This window comes from Dama dama, chromosome 29 (genome assembly GCF_033118175.1).
Source record: "Dama dama isolate Ldn47 chromosome 29, ASM3311817v1, whole genome shotgun sequence".
NCBI classification, from domain to species: Eukaryota; Metazoa; Chordata; class Mammalia; order Artiodactyla; family Cervidae; genus Dama; species Dama dama.
Genome location: NC_083709.1, coordinates 30,876,458 through 30,892,797, shown reverse-complemented (window position 1 = coordinate 30,892,797; position 16,340 = coordinate 30,876,458). Strand labels below are relative to the sequence as shown.

General features: G+C 38.5%; 1 protein-coding gene across 1 annotated transcript in view; it reads right to left on the bottom strand.

Moving 5' to 3' along the window:
* Nucleotides 1-3,842: 3,842 nt before the first annotated feature.
* LOC133048466 (uncharacterized) overlaps nt 3,843-16,340 on the bottom strand; it is a 36,454-nt gene continuing 23,956 nt past the window's right edge. Inside the window, exon 5 of the mRNA XM_061132131.1 lies at nt 3,843-4,540. The gene's annotated coding sequence lies outside the window, so the exon portion shown is untranslated. The remainder of the gene's footprint in view (nt 4,541-16,340) is intronic.

The window sequence follows — 16,340 nt, the reverse complement described above, 5'->3', positions numbered from 1 at the left end:
TTAGGTGGTCAAAGTATTGGAGCTTCAGCTTCAGCATCAGTCTTTCCAATGCATATTCAGGATTGATTTCCTTTAGGATTGACTGGTTTGATTTCCTTGCTGTCCAAGGGACTCTCAAGAGTCTTTTCTAGCACCACAATTAGAAGGCATCAATTCTTCAGCACTCAGCCTTCTTTATGGACCAACTCTCACATCCATACATGACATAGAAAAACCATAGCTTGACTAGATGCACCTTTGTCAGCAAGGCAATGTCTCTGCTTTTTAATATGCTGTCTAGGTTTGTCATAGCTTTTCTTCTAAGAAGCAAACATTTTTTAATTTCCTGGCTGCAGCCACCATTCACAGTGATTTTGAAGCTCAAGAAAACAAAATCTGCACACTGTAGCCTTCTATAAATTGTGGAGTGATTTAGTTGCCACTCTCAAAAGCCTGGCATATGCTTATACTTAATAAGCAACCAACAGACTGTTATTGGTTTTACCTCAATCAGTTGTTTAAACTGAACAACTAATCATATCACTACGATACCGAAAAAACGATTTCAAAAAAGAACAAACCTTAAAACACAAAAGTTTTTTAGAATTCAGCATATAACTGAAAAAGGGACATGGGCTTGATTTCATAGACATTTTATTGCAGAGCACATTTCTTCACCATGGGAGAAAAAAGCATTTGATGATTTCATTTAGGGAAGTTGTCAGTATTTGCAAACCATGCCCTCAGTGTCATAGATGACTCAAATTTAGAAAGTCTACACATCAGAATGAGATTTGCACTCATTAACACTCTTTTTGACCTCACTTTAGTTTACAAATTCCACTCCCCCATAAAAATCAAGATTACCAAGCCTAAGTGGTAAGTAATATGAAAGCCAATTCCAAATATATGCAAAACTAAAAAAAAAAAAAAGTAATGAATCTTATCCATCACCCATCTTCAAGAATTAACATCTCATAGCCACAGCCACTTTGTTTCTTCTATACTCCCAGCCACTACTCTCCTCCCATGCTTTTTTGAAGCATTTCACATATATCATATTATCATATCACATATATCATATATCATATCACATATATCGCGTTTTGGTGTTGGAGAAGACTCTTGAGAGTCCCTTGGACAGCAAGGAAGTCAAACCAGTTAATCCTAAAGGAAATCATCCCTGAATATTCACTGGAAGGACTGATGCTAAAGCTGAAGCTCCAATACTTTGGCCACCTGATGCAAAGAGCCAACTCACTGGAAAAGGTCCTGATGCTGGGAAAGATTGAAGGCAGAAGGAGAAGGGGATGATGGAGGACTAGATTGCTGGATGGCATCACGGACTCAATGGATATGAGTTTGAGCAAGCTCCGGGAGATGGTGAAGGACAGAGAAAGCTGGCATGCTGCAGCCCATGGGGTTACAAAATGTTAGACACAACAGAGCAACAACAACAACAACAACATATATCATATAATTTTACTGATGAATTTCAAATGACCATATCTCAATGTTACTTCTAAAGAATAAGTATTTTTAAGATAGCCACAACACCATTAGTAGACATAAAAATGAATTAAAGTTCCTTAATGTCAAATATGCCCCAAATATTCAAAAGTTCAAATGTTTCATAAATGTCACTTTTTAAAACTTAAAATTATTTTTAATTGAAGGATAATTGCCTTACAATATTGTGTTGGTTTCAGCCATACAGCAACATGAATCAGCCACAGGTATACATATGTCCCCTCTCTCTTGAACCTCCCTACCGGGATCCCACCCACCCCAAAATGCCACATTTTTTTTTTTTTTTTTACAAATTGTTTATTTGAATCAGGAAGCAGTTGAAGTCCACATGCTGCAATCAATTGATATGTATTTTCTTTTTCTTTTAATCTCTGTGCTCACTTGCCCTCTCTTGCTGGTTCTTCTCTCTCTCTTTCTCCCCTTCTCCATCTTTCATATGCACTCTTTCTCCTTACATTTTATTTGAAGAAACATAGTTGTCTGTCCTTGAGAACTTTATATAACCCAGACTTCTGTAAGTGCATCCCCATAGCATAGTTTAATCTAATCCTCTATCCTATGTACTTCCTCTAAATTGCTAAACTGAATCTAGACAGATTTTTTTTCCAAAGCTACTTCAGAGAAGGTAGCATGTTCTTCCATCAAGGGGCACATAATGTCTCATCTGTCTTGGATTTAACAGCAATCGGTTTTTAATGCCTCTATCCATCAATTTAATATGAGTTTCCCCCAAAGTGATATTCTAATTCATTGTCACCTCCATTTAAATACATGAAAAGTCATATGGCAGTCTTCCTGTTTTAATTAAGATCAAAACCATCTTAATTTACACAGAAAGAGCATTTCATAACATTTAAGTCATTCATGACAAACAATAAGCTTAGTAAGCAAGAAATCAAATTTTCTTAGAATTTAAGAATGGGTCAGATATATACCATAAAAATGCACTGGATAAACAATTAGGAACAAAGTTATAGGGAAAGATGACAAAAGAAGACAAAACTCTCCCCCGACATACTGGGAAGATTAAAAGAAAAAAAAAACTAAATAGTACCAAAGGTAATTTGAAATACAGTCAACAAAATTAGAAACTCAGAAGAAAGTTATATAGATAAGAGTTGGAGACATCACTGGAGAGCTAGATTATGAACTAAAGGAGAAACCCAGATGTACAGAGAAAGAGATGGAAGATAAGATAGACAGCTTGAAACATAAAGTGCAGCAGAAGTTCTAACATAGATCTTAGTTAAAAGAATGTTTTTTTCCAGAAAGAAGAAATAAAGGGAGTGGGTGGTGTGGCTCTAATGAGGAACTCATCAGATTCACTTACTAGAGAAACTAGTGAAAATTACTTTAAAACAACCATTTAAAATCCCTGGATATGGTTCAAGTACATACAGTAACTATAGAAACACACACTTAAGAAAATTTTCTGCAATTTGTTTAGAATATTGAGAATCTGTGGTATTTGCTTCCTCTTCCTCTGTCCTAACTCAGAAAGATGGAAATTTTACTCCAGACTGGTAGCCAAGAACACAGGGATCCAGCTTCCAGTTTGAGAGCTATAGTCGCAGACAAGTGGTATGTTAGTATTCCTCCCCCACCTATCTATTCAGTTCAGTTCAGTTACTCAGGCGTGTCTGACTCTTCGCGAGCCCATGGACTGCAGCACACCAGGCTTCCCTGTCATCACCAACTCCCAGAGCCTACTCAAACTCATGTCCGTCGAGTCGGTGATGCCATTCAGCCATCTCAGCCTCTGTAGTCCCCTTCTCTTCTTGCCCCCAGTCCCTCCCAGCATCAGGGTCTTTTCCAATGAGTCAACTCTTCCCATGAGGTGGCCAAAGTGTTGGAGTTTCAGCTTCAGCATCAGTCCTTCCAATGAACACCCAGGACTGATCTCCTTTAGGATGGACTGGTTGGATCTCCTTGCAGTCCAAGGGACTCTCAAGAATCTCCTCCAACACCACGGTTCAAAAGCATCCATTCTTCGGTGCTCATTTTTCTTTATAGTCCAACTCTCACATCCATACATGACCCTTGGAAAAACCATAGCCTTGACTAGACGGACCTTTGTTGGCAAAGTAATGTCTCTGCTTTTTAATATGCTGTCTAGGTTGGTCATAACTTTCCTTCCAAGGAGTAAGCGTCTTTTAATTTCATGGCTGCAATCACCATCTGCAGTGATTTTGGAGCCCAAAAGAATAAAGTCTGACACTGTTTCCACTGTTTCCCCATCTATTTGCCATGAAGTGATGGGACCAGATGCCATGATCTTAGTTTTCTGAATGTTGAGCTTTAAGCCAACTTTTTCACTCTCCTCTTTCACTTTCATCAAGAGGCGTTTTAGTTCCTCTTCACTTTCTGCCATAAGGGTGGTGTCATCTGCATATCTGAGGTTATTGATATCTCTCCCAGCAATCTTGAGTCCAGCTTGTGCTTCTTCCAGCCCAGCATTTCTCATGATGTACTCTGCATATAAGTTAAATAAGCAGGGTGACAAGATACAGCCTTGACGTACTCCTTTTCCTATTTGGAACCAGTCTGTTGTTCCATGTCCAGTTCTAACTGTTGCTTCCTGACCTGCATATAGGTTTCTCAAGAGGCAGGTCAGGTGGTCTGGTATTCCCATCTCCTTCAGAGTTTTCCACAGTTTATTGTGATCCACACAGTCAAAGGCTTTGGCATAGTCAATAAAGCAGAAATTGATGTTTTTCTGAAACTCCCTTGCTTTTTCAATGATCCAGCAGATGTTGGCATTTTGATCTCTGGTTCCTCTGCCTTTTCTAAATCCAGCTTGAACATGTGGAAGTTCACGGTTCATGTATTGCTGAAGCCTAGCTTGGAGAATTTTGAGCACTACTTTACTAGCGTGTGAGATGAGTGCAATTAGTTTGGTTTTCAGTTCAGTTCAGTTCAGTCATTCCGTCGTGTCCGACTCTTTGCAACCCAATGAATCGCAGCACGCCAGGCCTCCCTGTCCATCACCAACTCCTGAAGTTTACTCAAACTTATGTCCATCGAGTAGGTGCTACAAAAAATCAAAAATCACAATAAAGCAAGTCGCAAGAATTTTTTGGTCTCCCATTACATACAAAAGTTATATTTACCCTATACTGTACTCCATTAAATGTGAAATGGCTTTATGTCTGAAAAAACAATGTACAACCTTAATTTTAAAATACTTTGTTGCCCACAACACTGTAAGTAAACTATAATCCACTAAAAATTTTTAAATTAAAAAAAAACACTTTATTGCTGAAAATATACTAACCACCATCTGAGCCTTCAACAAGTTATAGCAGTAACATCAAACAAAGGTCACTGATTTTAGATCACCATAAGAAATTCACTAATGAAAAAGTCTGAAATATTGCAAACATAACCAAAGTGTGACAGAGACATGAAGTGAGAAAATGCTGTTGGAAAAATGGAACCAAGAGATTTGCTAAACACAGGGTTACCACAAAGCTTCAATTTGTAAAAACCACGATATTTATGAAGTGCAAAAAAGTGAGGCACAATAAAACCACATATGGCTATACATCAATAATCATGTTAAATGTAACTACATTAAATAATTCAAAGGCAGACACTGTCAGTCTGAATTACAAACAACAAAATCCAACTATACGCTATCTACAGAAGATATTCTAGATTCAAAATACAAACAAATTTAAAGTAAAGGGATGCTAAAAGATATATTATGCAAACAGTAACCACAAGAAACCTCGAGTGGCTATACTAATGTCAGAAAAAAACAGACATTAAAAAAGTGTTGCTAGACAAAAAGAGTGGCATTTTACAATGATTAAAGAGTCAACCCATGAGGAAGACCTAACAATTATAAGCATATGTGCACCTAATAGAACATAAAAATATATGAAGCAAAACTGAATAATGAAGGGAGAAATAGGTAAGTCAACGTAATAGTTTAAGATTTCAACACTCTACTTTAAAAAAAAAAAAAAAGAACAGTTAACTAGAAGATCAACAACAAAATAAAAGATCTGGACAACACTATAAACAAACCATTTATTTATACAACATTCACAGACCACCCCACAAAATAGGAACAGAATATACATTCTTTCCAAGTGTACATGGCCAACCTCTAAGACAGACCATAGACAGACTAAGACAGAAAGACCATAAAACAAACCACAGTGAATGTACAGAAAATAGAAATGATTAAAAGATTAAGAGGATAGACATGATACAAAACTATGCTTTCAAACACTAGAAATCAGTAACAATAAAATGTGGAAAATTCAGAAACATATGGGAATTAAACTATACACTCCTAAATCATCAGTGGGTCAAAGAAATAAAAAAGGAACTTGAAATGAGTAAAAATGAAGACATATACCAAAACTTAAAGGATACAGCAAAAAGCAGGGCTCACAAAGGCATTTATAGCAATAAGTACTTATTTTATGGAAAAAGTAAGATCTCCAATCAGTAACCTAACCTTCTACTTTAAGACACTGGAAAAAGACGAGCAAAATAAACCTAAAGCAAGGACTTCCCTGGAGGCACAGTGGATAAGAATCTGGCTGCCAACGTAGGGCATCCAGGAGATTCCACAAGCAACTAAATCCATGCAGCACAAGAATTGAGCCTGAGCTCCAGAGACTGCAGGCCACCACTACTGCGTCCTGTACGCCTAGAGCCCATGTTCTAGGCACAATAAAACCACGTGTGCTGATACATCAATACAACAGTGAGGAACCCGCACGCCGCAACTAAGAGTAGCCCCTGCTCACCACAACTAGACAAAGTCCTTACAAAGCAGTGAAGACCCAGTGCAGCCAAAAATAAATAAATAATTAATTAAAAGAAAAACAACCACCTAAAGTGAAAAGAAATGGTAGATTAGAATGGAAATTAATGAAATAGAGAATAGAAAAATAAAGAAAAATAAAGAAAATCAATTAAACAGAAAGCTGATTCTCTAAAAAAAGAGAGAAAGAAAGAAAATGAATAAAACTAGCTTTAGTAATCAAGGCAAAAGAGATGGGACTCACACTGCTAGAATTAGAAATGAAAGAAGGTACAGTCCTACTAATCTTATGGAAATAAAAGGACCATCAAAAAATACTATAAAAACTGTATGCTAACAAATTTGACAACTAGATAAAAGGGGGAAAGTCCTAGAAACACACAACTTCTAAAATTAACTCAAGAAGAAAAAGACAATCTGAATAGACCTACAACAAAGATATTAAACTGGCAACCAAAACACTACCCAGAATGATCGTTTAAACAGATGCAGAAGCAACTTTGACAATATTCAATAACCTCTTGTGATGAAATTCTCAACAAATTAGACATAGAAAGAAATTATCTTAACATAATAAAGACCATACACAAAAACCCACAATTAACATCATACTGAACAACCTGAAAGCCTTCTCTGAAACTAAAAGATGAGGAATAAGGCAAGATGCCCATTCTTGCCACCTCTATACAACTCTGTACTATGAGTCCTAGCCACAGCAATTACATGGGGGTGGAGGACAGGAGCAACCAAATTGGAGAGAAAGAAGTAAAGTTATTTCTGTTTGTAGATGAGACAATCTGATATAGAAAACCTTAAAGACTAAAAGGTACACACACATCAAAATCCACAAAAAAATCTGCTAGAACAAATGAATTCAGAAAAGTTGTAGATACAAAATAAACATTAGAAAATCAGTTGTATTTCTATATGTTAGACAGCAAACTACCCAAAAAATAAAATCTCATTTGTAATAGCATTAAAAAGAATAAATGGCTTAGAAGTAAACTCAACTAATGAGGTGAAAGACACTTATACTGGAATCTTCAAACACTGATGAATGACATTAAAGAAGACACAAATTAATGAAAAGGTTTCCTGAGCTCACAGATGGGAAGAATTAATACTGTTAAGATATTCTTATTACCAGAAGTGATCTACCACTTCTGAGAAAAGCTTATCAAAATCTCGATTTTTTCATACTTAGAAAAAATATCCTAAAGTTCATATGAAACCACAAAGGACACAGAATGGCCAAAACAATCTTGAGAAAAAAAGAACAAAGCTGGAGGCATCACACTTCCTGAATTTAAACATATTATAGAGCTACAGTAATTAAAACAGCGTGTTACTGGCATGAAGACAGATCAACCAACCGACCAAATTTGAGAGCCCAGAAATAAACTCACACATATACAGTGAACTCATCTTCAATAGAGGTATCAAGAATTTTGTTATTGCTGTTGCTCAGTCACTAGGTTCTGTCCGACTCTTTGTGACTCCATAGACTGCAGCACACGAGGCTCCCCATCCTTCACTATCTCCCAGAGTGTGTTCAGATTCATGTCCGTTGAGTCAGTGATGCCATCCAACCATCTCATCCTCTGCCTTCTCCTTTTGCCTTCAATCTTTCCCAGCATTAGGGTCTTTTCTAATGAGTTGGCTCTTCATATCAGGTAGCTAAAGTATTGGAGCTTCAGCTTCGGCATTAGTCATTCCAATGAATATTAGGGACTGATTTCCTTTATGACTGACTGGTTTGATCTCCTTGCAGTCCAAAGGACTCTTAACAGTCTTCTCCAACACCACAGTTCAAAAGCATCAATTCTTCAGAGTTCAGCTTTCTTTATGGGGCAACTCTCACATCCACACATGACTACTGGAAAAACTATAGCTTTGATGGACCTTTGTTGGCAAAGTAATGTCTCTGCTTTTTAATATGCTGTCTAGGTTTGTTATCACTTTCCTTCCAAGGAGCAAGCGTTTTCTAATTTCATGACTATAGTCACCATCTGTAGTGATTTTTTGGAGGCCAAGAAAATATAATCTGTCACTGCTTCCACTTTTTCCCCTTCTGTTTGCCATGAAGTGGTGGGACTGGATGCCATGATCTTAGTGCATAATGTTGAGTTCAAACCAGCTTGTTCACTCTCCTCTTTCACCCTCATCAAGAGGCTCTTTAGTTCCTCCTCACTTCCTGCCATTAGAGGAGTATCATCTGCATATCTGAGGCTGTTGATATTTCCCCTGCCAATCTTGATTCTAGCTTGTGACACATCCAGCTTGGCATTTCACATGATGTATTCTGTATATATGTTAAATAAGCAGGGTGACAACATACAGTCTTCCCTACTCCTTTCCCAATTTGGAACCAGTCAGTTGTTCCATGTCTGGATCTAACTGTTGCTTCTTGACCTGCATACAGGTTTCTCAGGAGACAAGTTAAGGTGGACTGGTACTCCCCTCTCTTTAGGAATTTTACACAGTTTGTTGTGATCCACACAGTCAACATCTTTGGCATAGTCAGTAAATCAGAAGTAGATGTTTATCTGGAACTCTCTTGCTTTTTCTAAGATCCAACAGATGTTGGCAATTTGTTCTCTGGTTCCTCTGCCTTTTTTAAATCCAGCTTGTACATCTGGAAGTTCTTAGTTCATGTACTGCTGAAGCCTAGCTTGAAGGATTTTGAGTATACCTTTGCTAGCATATGAAATGAGCACAACTGTATGGTAGTTTGAACATTCTTTGGCATTGCCCTTCTTTGGGATTGGAATGAAAACTAACCTTTTCCAGTCCTATGGCCACTATTGAATCTTGGAGGACAAGGAAAGCAGGGCAAAGGCTAGTAGTTTTGTCAAGATAACACACTGGTCATAAACAAACACCCTTTCCCAACAACCCAAAAGATGACTGCACACATGGATGTCACCAGATAGTCAACGCAGAAATCAGATTATGTTCTTTGCAGCTGAAGATGAAGAAGCTCTATACAGTTAGCAAAAACAAGACCTGGAGCTAACAGTGGCTCAGATCATGAGCTCCTTATTGCAAAATTCAAGCTACAATTGAAGAAAGGGAAAACCACTAGGCCATTCAGGTATGACCTGGGGTGACAAATATATTCAAGGGATTAGATCTGATGGAGTACCTGAAGAACTATGGATAGAAACTCGTAAAATTGTACAGGAGGCAGAGACCAAAACCATTCCAAAGAAAAAGAAATGCAAGAAGACAAAGTGGTTGTCTGAAGAGGATTTATAAATAGCTGAAGAAAGAAGAGAAGTGAAAAGCAAAGGAGAAAGGGAAAGATATACCCAACTGAATGCAGAGTTCCAGAGAAAGATAAGGAAACATAAAGAAAGCAAGGAAAGATAAGAAGGCCTGCTTCAATGAACAAAAGTAGTAGAGGAAAACAAAGAAAGGGAAAGACTAGAGATCTCTTCAAGATAACTGGAGATACCAAGGGAGCATTTCATGTGAAGATGGGCCTGATAAAAGACAAAAATGGTAAGGATCTAATAGAAGCAGAAGAGAATAAGAAGAGGTGGCAAGAATACACCGAAGAACTCTACAAAAAAAAAGTCTTAATGACCTGGATAACCACAATGGTGTGGCCACTCACTTAGAGCTGGACATCCTGGAGTGTGAAGTTAAGAGGGACTTAGGAAGCATTACTAAAAACAAAGTCAGTGGAGATGATGGAATTCCAGCTGAGTTACTTAAAATCCTAAAGGATGATGCTGTTAAAGTGCTGCACTCCATCAGTTCAGTTCAGTTCAGTCTCTCCGTCATGTCCGACTCTTTGCGACCCCATGGACTGCAGCACACCAGGCTTCTCTGTCCATCACCAGCTCCCAGAGCTTGCTCAAACTCATGTCCATCCTGTTGGTAATGCCATCCAACCATCTCAGCCTCTGTCATCCCCTTCTCCTCCTGCCTTCAATCTTTCCCAGTGTTGGGGTCTTCTCCACAGTGAGTCAGTTCTTCACATCAGGTGGCCAAAGGACTGGAGTTTCAGCTTTAGCATCAGTCCTTCCAACCAACTCCATATGTTAGCACTCCATATGTCAGCAAATTTGGAAAACTCAGCATTGGCCACAGGACCAGAAAAGGTCAGCTTTCATTCCAATCACAAATAAGGGCAATGCCAAAGAATATTCAAACTATAACCAACAACATGACAATACAAATTGAATTAGTTTTTAAAATGGTGGAGAGGACTTCCCTAGGGGTCCAGTGGTTAAGAATCCACCTGAAAATGCAGGGGATACGGGTTTGATCCCTGGTCTGGCAAGATTCCACTTGCCTCAGGGAAACTAAGCCTGTGTGCCATCAATCTACTGAGCCCTTGCTCTAAAGAAGCCCCCGTTTGCCACAACTAGAGAAAGCTGGTGCACAGGAACCAAGACCCAGAGCAGCTAAAACTAAATACATAAAATTTTTTTAATTGTAGAAATGGGGGGAGCAAAGGAAATGAGCTAATTATACTAATTTTAAGAGTTTCTCTCTGTACTATGGTCAAGATCCAAATTTGATCCTGAGATTTTTTTTAGCTGCCAGGAATAGTAAAAACAAAAGTATGACAAGTGTTACAGTGCTCATTACCAGAAATGAGGCAACATGTTAAGTTCACAATAAATCCCTAAGTAAAGTGTATAAGAAATCACTGTCAGTCTGGATTCTTACATGCAAGAAACAGATGTCATCTCCAGCTAAGTCACTGAACAGATAGTGGGACAGCTCACAGAATCTGCTTTGAAGAACTTATACACAGACTCAATATGAAACCACAACACGGAAAATGAATGCGAGCACGTTTCAGAATTGATATGCAGATAAAACTGCTCCAGCCAGTGCCACTGGACACTGCCACTTCCACCTGCATGGCTAGTGCGGTTGTGCAGTGTATCTGGCAGCATCTGATTGGTAGAGCCAAGGTCACATATCTGTGCTCCAGATGCGAAAGAGAAAGGGAAAGTAAGCATCTGGCACTGCTCGCTCCTATAGCACACTCTACCCTATGAATCAAATAATCTGGGGGTTAGGAATTCCACCAAAATAGATGATTTATTTCCTGGCAATAACCCTAGCTGTCTTATGAATCTGCTCTATAATAAATAAAGTCCACCCTGGGAGGGGCTTAACAAAGAGACAGCTAATTGTTCCTTGTTCCATACTGACTTACTGATCTAACTATTCTCAATCCAATGATGGATTATAATCCTGCATTTATTTACTCTTTTCACTGGAGGCACTTAATACATACACGCTTGTAGTTTTAGTGAATCAATTTAACTTGATCAAAATGTAGAACCCAGAATGCCTGCAGGAGTGGCTACACTAGCAATCCTTTTTCTTATCTCAAAGGGCTCTTAATAAAACTGAATCCATCAGTTAAAACAGCAAATGATTAGGTTAAGAACAAAAGTATCAACATATAATAAACACTTGTTTACCTTAAAATGAAATTAGCCATTATCCAAATAGAAACTGAAATTCCCACCAAAATATAAATTTCAAAAGTGACAGAGATACATATAAAGAATTGAAAATTGAAGTAATAAAAAAGCTACTGGGGAGAAGATTAATTCAACTACACGCTCGACCATCTCAAAAGACAAAGTGAGCTCTGCTGTCTTCTTCCTGAGTAGTGACTGAGTCCATGATGGCCTGTTTCTCTCCATGGCGCTGAGTGGAGCCTGCTTTGCTGCTGCTGCTGCTGCTAAGTCGCTTCAGTCATGTCCGACTGTGTGACCCCATATGGCGGCCCACCAGGCTCCTCTGTCCCTGGGATTCTCCAGGCAAGGATACTGGAGTGGGTTGCCATTTCCTTCTCCAATGCATGCATGCACGCTAAATCTCTTCAGTCGTATCCAACTCTGTATGACCCCACGGACAGTAGCCCACCAGGCTCCTCTGTCCACAGAATTCTCTAGGCCAAGAGTACTGCTTTGCTAGATGACTTCAAATGCAGGCTACTTCAAAAGGGGGATTCAAGAACAGCATATTTTTTGGAGTATGAGTGCCAGTGAGCATGGGTGAGGCATGCTTAGGCTTGCTGCAGGATGATGATCCTTGGATTATACGGACAAATTAGCCTGAAACAAGTAACCTAAGACTGTCTCTCAAAAATCTCAAGGTCCAACTCTGAACCAGAATTTAAAATGTCCTCTACTGATAATATGTGGAAGTAGAAGGAAATGTTCCTGGAAAGAGAAGAGATGGAAGATATGAAGCTGAGTTTCTGAGAGAAGAAATCCTTTTTCTGCTCGCAGAGCTGCTGTCTATTCCAGGGGCAGTTGGCCTTCTCTCTGTACCTTCATCAAAACTGCTTCTCTACTGCTCTTGCTTAACAAACCTAAATGCTGTGAGTCACTTTTACCAGCAATGTAGACAGGTCTTGGTAGCTGCTGAACATCCTGAGCAAACAATCCTGACTCACCAAAAAGAAAAAAAAATATACATTAAACATCATAGTAAGGATGAAGCAGAGAAAAACAATTCAGGGCACAAAGAGAATTATCTGCTAATGCATGAGATTGTTTTGGTTGATACTGTTGATTAATAAGGATTTATTTTTAATGCCAAACTTTCAACATATAATTTTCTCATTTCACTTAAAACAATGCTGGGTTTAGTACTATTCAGAGGTTGTTATTTAACTGGAAATGGAAAATTGCTTAGAGCCAATATGAAATTTTGATTTACTTATTATTTCTTAGTTAATAGAAACCAAAGTTAAAGTCAACATACCTTCAAAAAAAGTATTGGTTTAGGCTGCTGCTATTTTTTCCCCAAATTTTCTGTTAGTATTCCTGATTATAAAACACACACACACACACACACTGCCTTTTCCAAGAATATGGAAGACTAAGTAAAAGATGTGAAAATTTTTTACCATAGAAAGTTAGAAATGCTGACAAAGGTAGCACTCTGTTGAGTGCATAGATGAGATGTCAATACAGTGAAAGAATTTCCAAGGGACCCAAAAAAGAAGGAACAGAAAAACAAAGCAGTAATAGAACGGGGAGGGGGAGTTTCTGACATTAGCAATCAAGATTTGGGTTTTTGTAATAGCCACTCACTGAAGGAGATAAGACTTTGAGACTAAGAAAGCAAGACACTGGAATTGAAATTCTCACACAGAACTGGATCTCTTAACAGCTATAAACTGATGGCCAAAAGGTTCTAGGATATATACTTGAGAATGCATAAGATTGTGCCATTTGCTGCCATTAGTGGCTCTGAGTCGAAAGAAACATCTTGTGACGAAGTCTGCTTTCAAGTTGGTTTGGTACTTACTTACTTGTGTGGTCTGGGTACCTCCATAAAAAGAAATTAACTAATTACAGACTAATCATTTTTGTGAGACCTGATAAAAACAGACAGAAGTTAGGAATTCCCTTGAGGTCCAGTGGTTGGGACTCCACACTTCCATTGCGGGGGGCATGTGAGTCAGGGAACTAGGATCCCACAGGTCACACAGCATGGCCAAAAGAATTCTTTTTAATAAATAAAAAGAAAGAAGCAACATGCTTTGGAAAGATTCACCTAAAACTCAGGCTCTGTAGGATTTTTATGGATAAAGCCCCATTTAAAATGAACTCATTTTCCAAAATACAAAGCTTAAAAGGGAACAATATTCCATGAAGAAATGTCAGTAAAGAGAAGTGAAAGTCATCCAATCCTGTCCAACTCTTTGTGACCCCATGGACTGTATAGCCCATGGAATTCTCCAGGCCAGAATACGGGAGTGGGTAGCCCTTCCCTTCTCCAGGGGGTCTTCCCAACCCAGGGATCAAACCAAGGTTTCCCTCATTCCAGGAGGATTCTTTACCAGCTGAGCCACAAGGGAAGCCGAAGAATATTGGAGTGGGTAGCCTATCCCTTCTCCAGAGGATCTTCCTGACCCAGGAATCAAACCAGAGTCTTCTGTGTTGCAGGTGGATTCTTCACCAACTGAGCTATCAGGGAGGAAGAGAGCCAGATCATATTCCTAAGAATGTGAGATAATGGAGAACTTAATTACATAAATCCTATTATAAAAATATTTTTGAACATAATATAAAATATGCTAATGTATAAATATATATATAGAGAGAAAAAATTTTCTGGAGTTAAATTGTAAAGAAACTAGTTATATAGATCCAACTGCATAAAGGACTTTGAATAACAAAAAGAGCTGTATAACCAACAGTGGTTGGGCAGAAAATAAAGACTAGTGATGGAAAACAGATCAGTGAATTGCCAGGGGTTAGAAGTGAGGGAGAAGGCAATGGCACCCCACTCCAGTACTCTTGCCTGGAAAATCCCATGGATGGAGGAGCCTGGTAGGCTGCAATCCATAGGGTCGCTAAGAGTCGGACACAACTGAGCGACTTCACTTTCACTTTTCACTTTCATGCATTGGAGAAGGAAATGGCAACCCACTCCAGTGTTCTTGCCTGGAGAATCCCAGGAACGGGGGAGCCTGGTGGGCTGCCGTCTATGGGGTTGCACAGGGTCGGACACAACTGAAGCGACTTAGCAGCAGCAGAAGTGAGGGAAAGGTGTAACTACAAAGCAAGGTTTTGGGAGTGAAGGAATTGTTTTGTATCCTGATTGTGGTTGTCATTCACCTGAATCTGTAGAAGTGAATGCACTGTGCACCCACAAAAAAATCAATTTTTCTGTATGATAATTTAGAAATAAAAGATAAAGAAGAGTTTGAGGGTTCCCTGGTGGTTTGGTTGTAAAGAATTTACTTGCCAATGCAGGAGGCAAGGGTTTGATCCCTGGTCCAGGAAGATCCCACATGCCTGGGAGCAACTAAGCCTGTGCACCACAGCTACTGAACCTGTGCTCTAGAGCCCAGGAGCTGCAACTACTGAGCCCAGGTGCCACAACTAATGAAGCTCATGCGCCCTAGAGCCCGTGCTCCACAGCAAGTGAAGCCACTGCAATTAGAAGCCTGCATACTGCAGCTAGAGAGTCGCCCCCGCTCTCAGCAACTAGAGAAAAGTCCTTGCAGCAGTGAAGACCCAGCACAGCCAAAAATAAATAAATAAATAAGTAATCTTTAATTATTGAAAAAGAATTGTTTTAAAATATACTTTAGAAAAGTAGAATTTTTTTATATTTCTAAAATATACTTTAGAAAAATAGAAATGAAGGCTATAAAGATATAGTTATTAAAAATGAAAATCACTGGAAGGATTAAACAGCAGGTAAACACAATAGAAGAGAGTTGGTCAACTGTAAGACAGACTTAAAGAAATCACCAGAATGAGAGAAAGACAGTGAGCAAAAGAGCAAGAGAATGAATATGCAAGAGATGTTAAGAGTCCAGGAAGACTAACATAAAATCTAATAGAAGTCTAGGTGGAAAGAACAGAGAAAATGAGAGAATAGAGGACTGACAGGCAATATCTGAGAAAGATAGAAAAGACTGAAATGTTGACCAAAATTATGGAGAAACATGAATATTTAGATTCAGGAAACAAGTCCCAAGATGGAGAAATTAAATTCATACTTAGACAAACAGTGGTGAAAATGTTGAAAAATTTTAAAAGCAATTAAAAATAAAAGATTGCCTACATAAGAACACTCATCTGTATACTAGCATATCTGTGATCATCTGCAATATGTCAGAAATCAGTGGAAAAAAATTACCAGAATATACACTAAGCTATGCCCTATGATTTAAAAAGTAAATTCTTTTTGAGAAGGAAAAAAGGTGAGTCATCTCTTTTCCTGTCAAAGATTGCTTAACAGTAATTCTGTAAATCAGAAGAAAAGCCTGGCAACTGAAAACTGAACCCAGCAATTGAAACAAACGTTAAATCAAAAGTATTTTCCACTAATTAAGGCTATGAAGGAATGTGGTTGGGTTAATGGACAAGTGGAAAAACTGAAGAAACAGCATATGATATCCAAGTACAATGCCAGACGCTGGGGTCAACTATCCTAGATTTTGACTATTTAGACAAGAGACGCAACAATGGTCAGCAGTGTTTAATTCACATAAGGTTCTAATGTACTGACTTGTAGAGGCTGTCAATAATCTTAATGC